The sequence below is a fragment of the Gorilla gorilla genome, chromosome 6, assembly GCF_029281585.2.
Source record: "Gorilla gorilla gorilla isolate KB3781 chromosome 6, NHGRI_mGorGor1-v2.1_pri, whole genome shotgun sequence".
In the NCBI taxonomy this organism is placed as follows: domain Eukaryota; kingdom Metazoa; phylum Chordata; class Mammalia; order Primates; family Hominidae; genus Gorilla; species Gorilla gorilla.
The window spans coordinates 139,417,854-139,427,352 of NC_073230.2; the positions used below are offsets into that span (position 1 = coordinate 139,417,854).

A 9,499-nucleotide genomic window follows, 5' to 3' on the forward strand; every position below is an offset into this window, starting at 1 on the left:
CTACCAAAAATACAAAAATTAGCTGGGCGGGGTGGTACATGCCTGTAATCCCAGCTACTCAGGAGGCTGAGGCAGGAGATTTGCTTGAACCCAGAAGGTGGAGGTTGCAGTGAGCCGAGATCACGCCACTGCACCGCTGCACCCCAGCCTGGGTGACAGAGCGAGACTCTGCTTCAAAAACAAAACAAAACAAAAGAGTAAAGGATAAATATTTTCTCAGACAGACAAATACTGAGGGAATTCATCACCAGCATATCTGCTCTACAAGAAATGTTAAAAGAAATATTTCAGTGAGTAGGAAAATAGTAAATCAGTAATTCAGATCTACATAAAGAAAGGGAAGAAGGAATAAATGAAAGTAAAATAAAATATCTTATTTTTCTTATTCTTAATTTATCTAAAAGATAACTATTTGTTAAAAGCAATAATAGTAGCAATGTATTGTGTGATTATAACATATGAATAAGTGAAATAAATTTCAGCGATGTCATAAGAGGCAGGAGAAAAAAATTGGGAATACTTTGTTATAAGGTACCTGCACTACACGTGAAATAGTCTAGTGTTATTTCAAAGTGAACTTTGGGCCAGGCGTGGTGGCTCATGCCTGTAATCCCAACACCGGGAGGCCGAGGCAGGCAGGATCACCTAAGGTCAGGAGTTCGTAGACCAGCCTGACCAACATGGAGAAACTCCGTCTCTACTAAAAAATACAAAATTAGCCAGGCGTGGTGGCGCATGCCTGTAATCCCAGCTACTCTGGACGCTGAGGCAGGAGAATCGCTTGAACCCGGGAGGCGGAGGTTGCGGTGAGCTGAGATCGCGTCATTGCACTCCAGCCTGGGCAACAAGAGCGAAACCCTATCTCAAAAAAAAAAAAAAAAAAAAAAAAAAAGTGAACTTTGATCAAAAAGTGGTAAAACTTTTGCCCACTTTTTCCCAGCCAGACATGAGGTTACAGAGGCAGAACCTTGCTCATAGTGGTGCTCAGTAAATAGCCTTTCGCTCCATAATACATAGCTTTCAAGGACAGTGAAATTCTGCAACATCTATCAACATGAATTTAAATAAATTTTAATTTTAAAAATCAGATTTTGCCATCCAGCACTATGTGAGAGAAGAGGTACTTATAGAAACAAAGGCACGGTGGTGTGCAAGTTTACAAAATAAACCGATGTAAGAACTCTAGGCAGAATTCTTCAGATTTTTTTATCCTGCACTCCTATAATTTTTTAAAAATCTGGCTTGTCACACCCAACATATGTAATTATATATTTATAAATTCTGTACAAATGCCACTGTACTCATATTATATATTTTATAAAACATAAAAATTAAAATAAAAAGGACGGAATAAAAATATAGCTTATAAGTCTTAATAGTTTCTTCCTTTACCCCCGGTAGGAATGAATGTCTCACTTTGGAAATCACTGGATTTGATTGAAAATGCTTCTAATTCTCGACTCCGACTTACCTTGAGCTGTCTAATAGATCTGAATAATCTCATAAATGAATGCCTGCCTCTTTAAGTAGACCGGATAGACAAACTATGGCCCACAGATCAAATCTAGCCTCCATAGCCTTCAAGCTAAGAATGGTTTTTACATTTTTAAATGTAAAAAGACTCTTTAGGCTGGGCACAGTGGCTCGTGCCTGTAACCCCAACACTTTGGAAGGCTGAGGTGGGAGATCGCTTGAGCCAGGAGTTCAAGACCAGCTTGGGCAACGTAGCAAGACCCTGTCTCTATGAATTTTTTTTTTTTTTTTTAATTAAAGAAAAAAACAGACTCTTCAGTGAGAACAGTTGCTCTATCTTACCTTCTGGACCCCAAAGCCTAAAATATTTGTTTTTTGGCCCTTTCCAGAAAAAAATTTTTTGGCCCCTGGACGGGGAAAGCGTGTGGGTCACCTTTACCTTTCCTCTACATGGTGAGGCCTTTGGAAGCTCTGCACAGGGCTGTAAATGTGGCTCTCCAGGCCCAAGGGGCTGGCCTTGGCTGCAGTTGCATCCCTTCCTTGGCCTGTAGGTTACCAACCTACTGTCTCACTGGGAGCAGGCCCTCAGCCTGTGTTCTTGGGCACCTCATGGTGGTCATTAGCTAGGTCCCAGATGACCAGGCATTAGACACCCACCCAGGGAGCCTGCAGCCCCAGCCCACTTCCTCCCAGTATCTCTGAGGTTTGGCAAATGACATGTCCTGGCCAGCCGTTCCATAGCTCTTGCTGCCCTATGGCTGGTCGGGGGGTGACTGGCCTCCATCCAGACACCCAGCTAGTGGGGAAGGGGTGGGTGTAGTACAGTTGAGAGGAGGCCAGCTGGGTGCCCGGATGGAGACAGCCAAGTGGCAGAGGGTTGCCCAAGAGTCTATCTTCAACTGCTGGGCCTACATCTAGGCAGGGACATACGTCCTGGGGGAGGGGGAGGCAAGATCTTGGTGTTAGAGGCCTGCATTTGAGGATGATGCCAGGGGAGGTAGGTCCTTGGTTGTGGGGCGTGAGAGTGAGGTCCAGTAACAAAACATGGGGAGCAGCTCAGAGCAAAGGTTTAGGAGCTCTGGGCTGACGGAGGCACAGCTGAGTGGAGCAGGCAAGGGTGAAGGTCCTGGATGTGAAGGATTGTTCCCCTAAGATTTGGGGAGTCATTGGAATGAGTAAATCAACAAATCAGTCAACAGATAGGTCCTGGGCAGTGGCCTGGCTATACAAAGGGTTTCTGGGATGGTGCAAATGAATATGACACAGCCCCAGCCCACGAAGACTTTGTTTTGTGTTTGCAGATGCCTGTAAAGAATTAGAATCTATGGTGTGTGATGGAGGCACAAGGCATGATTAGCTAAACTGGGGAGATGTGGTCAGTAGGCTCAGGTTCCCTGTGGTGGGTGGCCCCAGACTGGGATTTTGCATGAGAAAGTAAATTTCAAACCTCTAATCCAGAGCGGCATTAACCTACATTTTAGGCCTTCCATTGTTTTCTTGGATTTTTAATATTCCATTTCCTGAAAGCACCTGCTTGGCATATTTCTGAAAGGTGGGATAAGCCTGTTTTTTTGTTAATTAAATCACATTTTGAGTGCACTAGGGGAGATTTCATTTTAAGAAACAGTGGCAAATCCTCTCAATAATCAAAGAATCCTTTTAGAAAGGGAACGATGATGCTCCTGTTGTTCTTTTTTTAAAGATTACACTTGATGTATTTATTTTCCTAAAACACTCAAAGGGGACTTTTGGAGACTAAAACATAATTTAGTTTGGAAGTTTTGTTTGCAGATGTTGGAGCACCTCATTCGATCTCTGGAGACCCCCAGGGTGGTCCCCAGCCAGACATGGGAATTAATACCTTTAACGAGGAAGGGATTCAGGGCTAGAATCAGATTTCCTGCAATCTCCCCATCACGCTTTGTCGAGTTAACTCCTTCACATCTTACCTAACTCAGCTCAAATGTTACTGTTTGGCTGGGTTTTTTTTAGCTTTAATTTTGTGTATGTGATAAAATATACATAACATAAAATGTACCATTTTGTTTTTAAGTGTAGCGTTCAGTGGCATTAAGTATATCTACACTGCTGTGCAACCATTACCATCATCCATCTCCAGGACTTTTTCCTCTTCCTAAAATGAAACTATATCCTCATTAAATAACTTCCTGTTTGCCCATTGGCAACCACCATTCTGCTTGCTGTCTCTATAAGCTGGACTACTCTAGGTATTAAATGCCACTTTTACAACTTCTCTTTAATTTAAAGGGTTACACAGCACATCATATGAAGAGTCAGAGTTCTACAAGACTTGTTATAAAAAGCAACAGAGTCCTGCTCCTCCTCGCTTTCATGCCAGGTCTTGCTCTCTGGCAATAACCACACTGAGTTCTTCTAGCTTTGATGCTCAACATTCATAAGACTAGGTAAAGTGCTTACATTGCTACCTCTTGATTTTTCAGTTTTGGGCATTTTCGATTGATTCTCACTATAAAAAGTAAATTAACTGCCCCATATTTCCTTTAAAATATGTTTTATTGTGAAGTATATCATACGTACAAGATCCTGTATAAAACTTCAGTGGCTGTTAAAAATAAAATAAACAGCCAGGCGCGGTGGATCACGCCTGTAATCCTAGCACTTTGGGAGGCTGAGGCAGGCAGATCACTTGAGGTCAGGAGTTCAAGACCAGCCTAGCCAACATGGTGAAACCTCATCTCTACTAAAAATACAAAATTAGCCGGGTGTGGTGGCAGGTGCCTGTAATCCCAGCTACTAGGAGGCTGAGGCAGGAGAATCGCTTGAACTTGGGAGGCAGAGGTTGCAGTGAGCCAAGGTCACACCACTGCACTCCAGCCTGGGTGATGGAGTGAGATTCTGTCTCAAAAAAAGAAAAAAAATTAAATTAACACTCTTACCCTATCATTCAGCTTAAGAACAAGAATGTAACATTATTCGAGTAGCCTGCACAAGCCCCTCAAATGTACTCCCTTTCCTTTCCTTTTCTAGACAAAACCAGTAATCATGCTAATAATTTTCTTTCTTTTCCTTATAATTACCACATATGGACATATTCCTAAACAATATACTGTTTTGTGGATGTATATAAATGGAAACACAGTGCGTTCTGACTTGGCTTCTTTCGCTCAACATTGCATTTTTTGAGGTTCAACCATGTGGATGCATGGCGCTGTAGCTGACTCCTTTTCTCTGCTCTTTGTATTCCGTTGTATGACATCTCCATTCATTCAGCCAATCTTGTGCATATGTTCTGGTGACACGTGCAAGAGTTTCTCTCTTTTTTTTTTTTTTTTTGAGACAGGGTCTCACTCTGTCACCCAGGCTGGAGTACAGTGGTGCGATGACAGCTCACTGCAGCCTCTACCTCCCAGGTGCAGGTCATCCTCCCACCTCAGCCTCCCAAGTAGCTGGGACCACAGGCGCACACCGTCACACCTGGCTAATTTTAACTTTTTGTAGAGATGGGGTCTCACTCCGTCACCCAGGTTGGAACACAGTGGCGTGATGACATTGAGTTTTCTTATTTAAGAATAGAGTATACTGTTAGATTCGTTTGGAATGTTAGCATTTTCCAATAGTTTTATAATAGTCTCCAGGAAGTATGGAGGTGAAAGCAACTCCATCTTAGATGCTAATCTGCCATGTTGACTTCTGGTTGCCCCCCGATCGGGGAAGGCCTTGGGATTTCCAGTTCGTTGTTCCTTGAGTGGAGTATGTGCTTGCCATGAATCCTGCCCTGGGGTTGGTACAGGCTTGATGCTATCACCCTTCAAAGGTCCTACACATCCCTTTGGAGTTATCCTGTCCCTGTGGTGTATGGGCCATGGGTCTCGGCGGTAATGGTGCAGGAATCCACCAGCTTGTCTCACCAACACCTGAGACACAGACATGGCTTCTGCTTGTAAGTCCCTATTAAGTATTTCTTTCTAAAAAACAGATTTGTCGGCCTCTTTCTTGGACCTCTCAGCTTCCTAAGACTTTGGGGGCAGGTTTGCATATACCTGCTTACTTCAGAACAGGGAAGATTGCACATTGCTTGTTAGAATTATTCCTGATTTTTTTTTTAAGAAGGGGTGTCCCAAGTAGCTGAGACCACAGGTGCATGCCACCATGCCTGGCTAACTTATTTCTATTTTTTTGTAGGGACAGGGTCTCCCTATGTTGCCTGGGCTGGTCTTGAACTGCTGTCCTCAAGTGATCATCCCTCCTTGGCCTCCCAAATTGTTGGGATTACAGGCATGAGACACTGCACGTGGCTATATGCTTTCTTTTGTTAGTATTTACTTGGAATATCTTTTTTCCATCCTTGACTTTGAGTCTCTCTTTGTTCTTATGTTTTAAGAGTGCCTCTTGTGAAACCATATAGCTAGTATTTTTTTCTTTTTTTTTTTGAGACAGTCTTGCTCTGTCGCCCAGGTTGGAGTGCCGTGGCATGATCTTGGCTCACTGCAACCTCCTCCTCCTGGGTTCAAGCAATTCTCCCACCTCAGCCTCCGAGTAGCTGGGATGACTCCCACCATCATGCCCAGCTAATTTTTGTATTTTTAGTGGAGACGGGGTTTCACCATGTTGGCCAGGCTGGTCTTGAACTTCTGACCTCAGGTGATCCACCCACTTCAGCCTCCCAAAGTGCTGGGATTATAGGCCTGAGCCACCACGCCTGGCTATATAGCTAGTATTTTAAATAAATCATATTGATCATTTTTGCCCTTTATTGAAGCGTTAAATCCATTTACATTTAGTATTATTGGAAAGATATTTAGGCAAGTTTCTTCTTTTTATGCCCTTTCAAATTGTTCTACTTTTTTTTTTTCTAGGCTCTGGAGTATTTTTATGTTCTACTTTTTAAAATTCCTTTTTGTACACCTTTTTTCCTCATCTTTTTCTGGCTTATGTTTCCTCCTTCATCTCTTTTCATCTTTACCCTGTCTACCTGTTTGAAAGTTATGTGCACTGGGCCTATTCTTCTAGTTGTTGCTCTAGCTATTTGAACACGCATATTTACCAAAATCTAAAAAATTATCAATATCTCTCCTTTCTCCCAACAATTCCAGGACCTTAAAGACACTTTAACTCTGATGACCCACTTGCAGATAACATGCTATTCTTGTCCAGGACTTAAAACTTTGGTGTTAGATGATGCTGGGGAAAATATTTCCTGAGATTTCATAACCACAAGTAAGCCCCCGACATGAATTTGTGGTTTAAGTTTATGCTAACTATGCAGTTCCCCAAAAAAATCTTAAATTATTTAATTTAGAGTGGTCGCAGGTTGGTAGTGTCCCCAGCAACTTACAGAAGTAAACGCAAATCTTTTCTGGAAGAACCCACCTTCAACTCAGGCCTCAAGGGATTCTCACAGATAAATGTTCAAGGAAAATGATCGGTTCACAGGTACGTGGCATGAGAGAAAATGCACCATGAGTAAGAACCAGCGGAAAGAATATGCAGCAGAAACAGACTTAAAACATCTAGGAATTGTAATTATCTAACACAGAATATAAAATATCTGTCTTATATGTTTAAAGAAATAATCAAGAAATTCTAAAATAGATAAGAAATTCAAGTCATTTGGGCTTGAATCAGAAAAAGAGAATCAAATAGAACTTCCAAAAATGAAAAATGAATATCATATTGCGTTGACTATAAAACAGGATCGATTTTATAAGATGCACCATAATTTTATGTGCCACCTTAGCATTGCAAGATGCCACCAATTGTAAGATGTATCCTGATTTTAGCAGTCCTAAAAATGTGAAAAAAATAGGTTGCAGAATCAATGAACTGTAGCAATTGAAAGGTAAAACTTCACAGATCAATTAAATTGCAGATTAAACTCAGCCAATGAAGAATCAGGTAACTGGAATAAAGACACAAATATTTTTTACAAATAAATTATCCAGAATGTAGCCCAGAGAGACCACACAATGGAAATATAGCAGAATGTTTATGAGTCTTGGGGGCTAGAATGAGGAGGTCTAACATCTCTCCAGTCAAAAGTTCCAGATGAAGGTAATAGAGAGGAAAAGGGGCAACGTTTAAAAATATAATGGCTGAGAAATTTGGAAAATAATGGAAAGCGAGTGACACTCAGATACAGGAATTCAAATGATTCTCAAGCAAGACAAAACCAAAAAAATCCATACCTGGACTTATGATGATAAAACTGTGGAACATCAAAAGCAAAGAGAAGCTCTTCAAAGAAACCAGGAACAAAGAGAGGTCACCTTCTGAACAGTAAGTCAACAAACATTACCTTTTAGCAGCAAAAATGGAAGCCAGAAGACTGTGGGATAATATTTTCAATGTGTTGACAGGAAAACAGTAATCAACTTGGAATTTCTATCCCAAAAAACCCTTTCAAGAATGAAAGCAAAATAATTCTTTCTTTCTCTCTTTCTTTCTTTTTCTTTCTCTTTCTTTCTTCTTCTTTCTTTCTTTCTTCCTTCCTTCTTCTTTCTTCTTTCTTTCTTCTTTCTTTTTCTTTCCTTCTTTCTTTCTTCTTTTTCTTTCTTCCTTTCTTTCTTTCTCTTTTTTCTTTCTTCTTTCTTTCTTCCTTTCTTTTTTCCTTTCTTTCTCTTTCCCTGTCTTTCTCCTTTCTTTTTGTTTTTTTCTTTCTGTCCTTCCTTCCTTCCCTCCTTCCTTCCTTCCTCACTCCCTCCCTCTCTCCCTCCCTCCCTCCCTTCTTTATTTGTTTTCTTTTTCTTTTTTTCTTTTTTTTTTTTTTTGAGATAGGTTTTTGTTCTGTCACCCAGGCTGGAGTATGGTTCTCTGCAGCCTCAAAGTCCTGGGCTCAATTGATCTGCTTGCTTGCTTCCCGAGTAGCCAGGACTACAGATGCGTGCCTCACCATGCCCAGCTAATTTTATTTTATTTTTGCAGAGATAGGGTCTCCCTGACTTGCCCAGGCTGGTCTCGGACTCCTGGGCTCAAGCGAACTCCTGGGCTCCTCCTGCCTTGGCCTCCCAAAGCACTGGGATTACAGATGTGAGCTGCCATACCTGGCCAAAAATTTTCAAATAAGTAAAAACAGAAACCTTCACTAAAGGAAGGTTTGAAAAGATAGATTTGAAGCAGAGGGAAGATGATTCTAGATACACGGTACATGCATCCAGTAGGAAAATCAAGAACACCAGCATTCTGAGAAGTTCTCTGAGGCAAAACTTGCTTACCTCTTGGGTGTCTGTCTGGCTTTTCCTTCTTTTGGGGATCTATAGATTCTTATTTTTGTGCCAACCCAGCAATGGCTTTAGAAAGTTGTTACTAAAAATATTTTCTCCTGCATTTGAGTTCTTTCATTTGGGCAAGATTGCTTAGGTATCTAACCCACCCACCTGCAGGAAATAAAAGTCCTCCAAAAAAATTTCTAATTTAGGGAAACTCTCCTTCAGTCTATATGGAGCCCATGTTCCCTGTCCTCATGGTACAATGTGCCTTTCCCTTGTAACACAAACACCATCTATAGTTTTACACTTATCTGGAGTGAGATGGGCTACCATTATGTCTTGGGTTTACCAATTATCTGCATGCTATTTAAATTAATTTTCTACTTACGCCTTTAGAAATGTAAGGGCCAGATATGTGTCGTTTTCTATTTTGCTTCCAGACTTTAGGAAGTACCTGGAACATAGCAGGTATTCAGAGGACATTTGCTGAGTAAATGATTAGGTGAGTAATTAATTATAAGTGAAAAGCCAAAATGAGGTATTAGGTCAAGCATAGCTATGTGTCTCCGCTTCAAATCCAGCCATAAGCTGATAATTGCAGTTCATAAGTGTGATAATTGGGTGCTCACGCATGCGTGTGTGAGATGCGTCACCCTCAAACCTTGTTATGACGTCAGCACATTACCCATCTAACATGAACTTAGAAGAAGCAAAACCAAAAACAAATCCAGCCATTGGAGATGGTGCTTTCAGGGTTGGTGAATTCCCAGAGAACTCTGCTGTCCAGTATGGTAGCCAATAGCCACATGCGGCTATTTAAATTTTATTTAAATTAATTA

The 9,499-nt window shown here is 41.3% G+C and overlaps 1 non-coding gene across 1 annotated transcript; it reads left to right on the top strand.

Annotated features, from left to right (window-relative positions):
* Positions 1 to 9,251: 9,251 nt before the first annotated feature.
* LOC115935507 (small nucleolar RNA U13) lies at positions 9,252 to 9,355 on the top strand. Its single transcript, XR_004071127.1, has one exon. It is a non-coding gene; the product is annotated as a small nucleolar RNA U13 (small nucleolar RNA).
* The last annotated feature ends 144 nt before the right edge of the window (positions 9,356 to 9,499 follow it).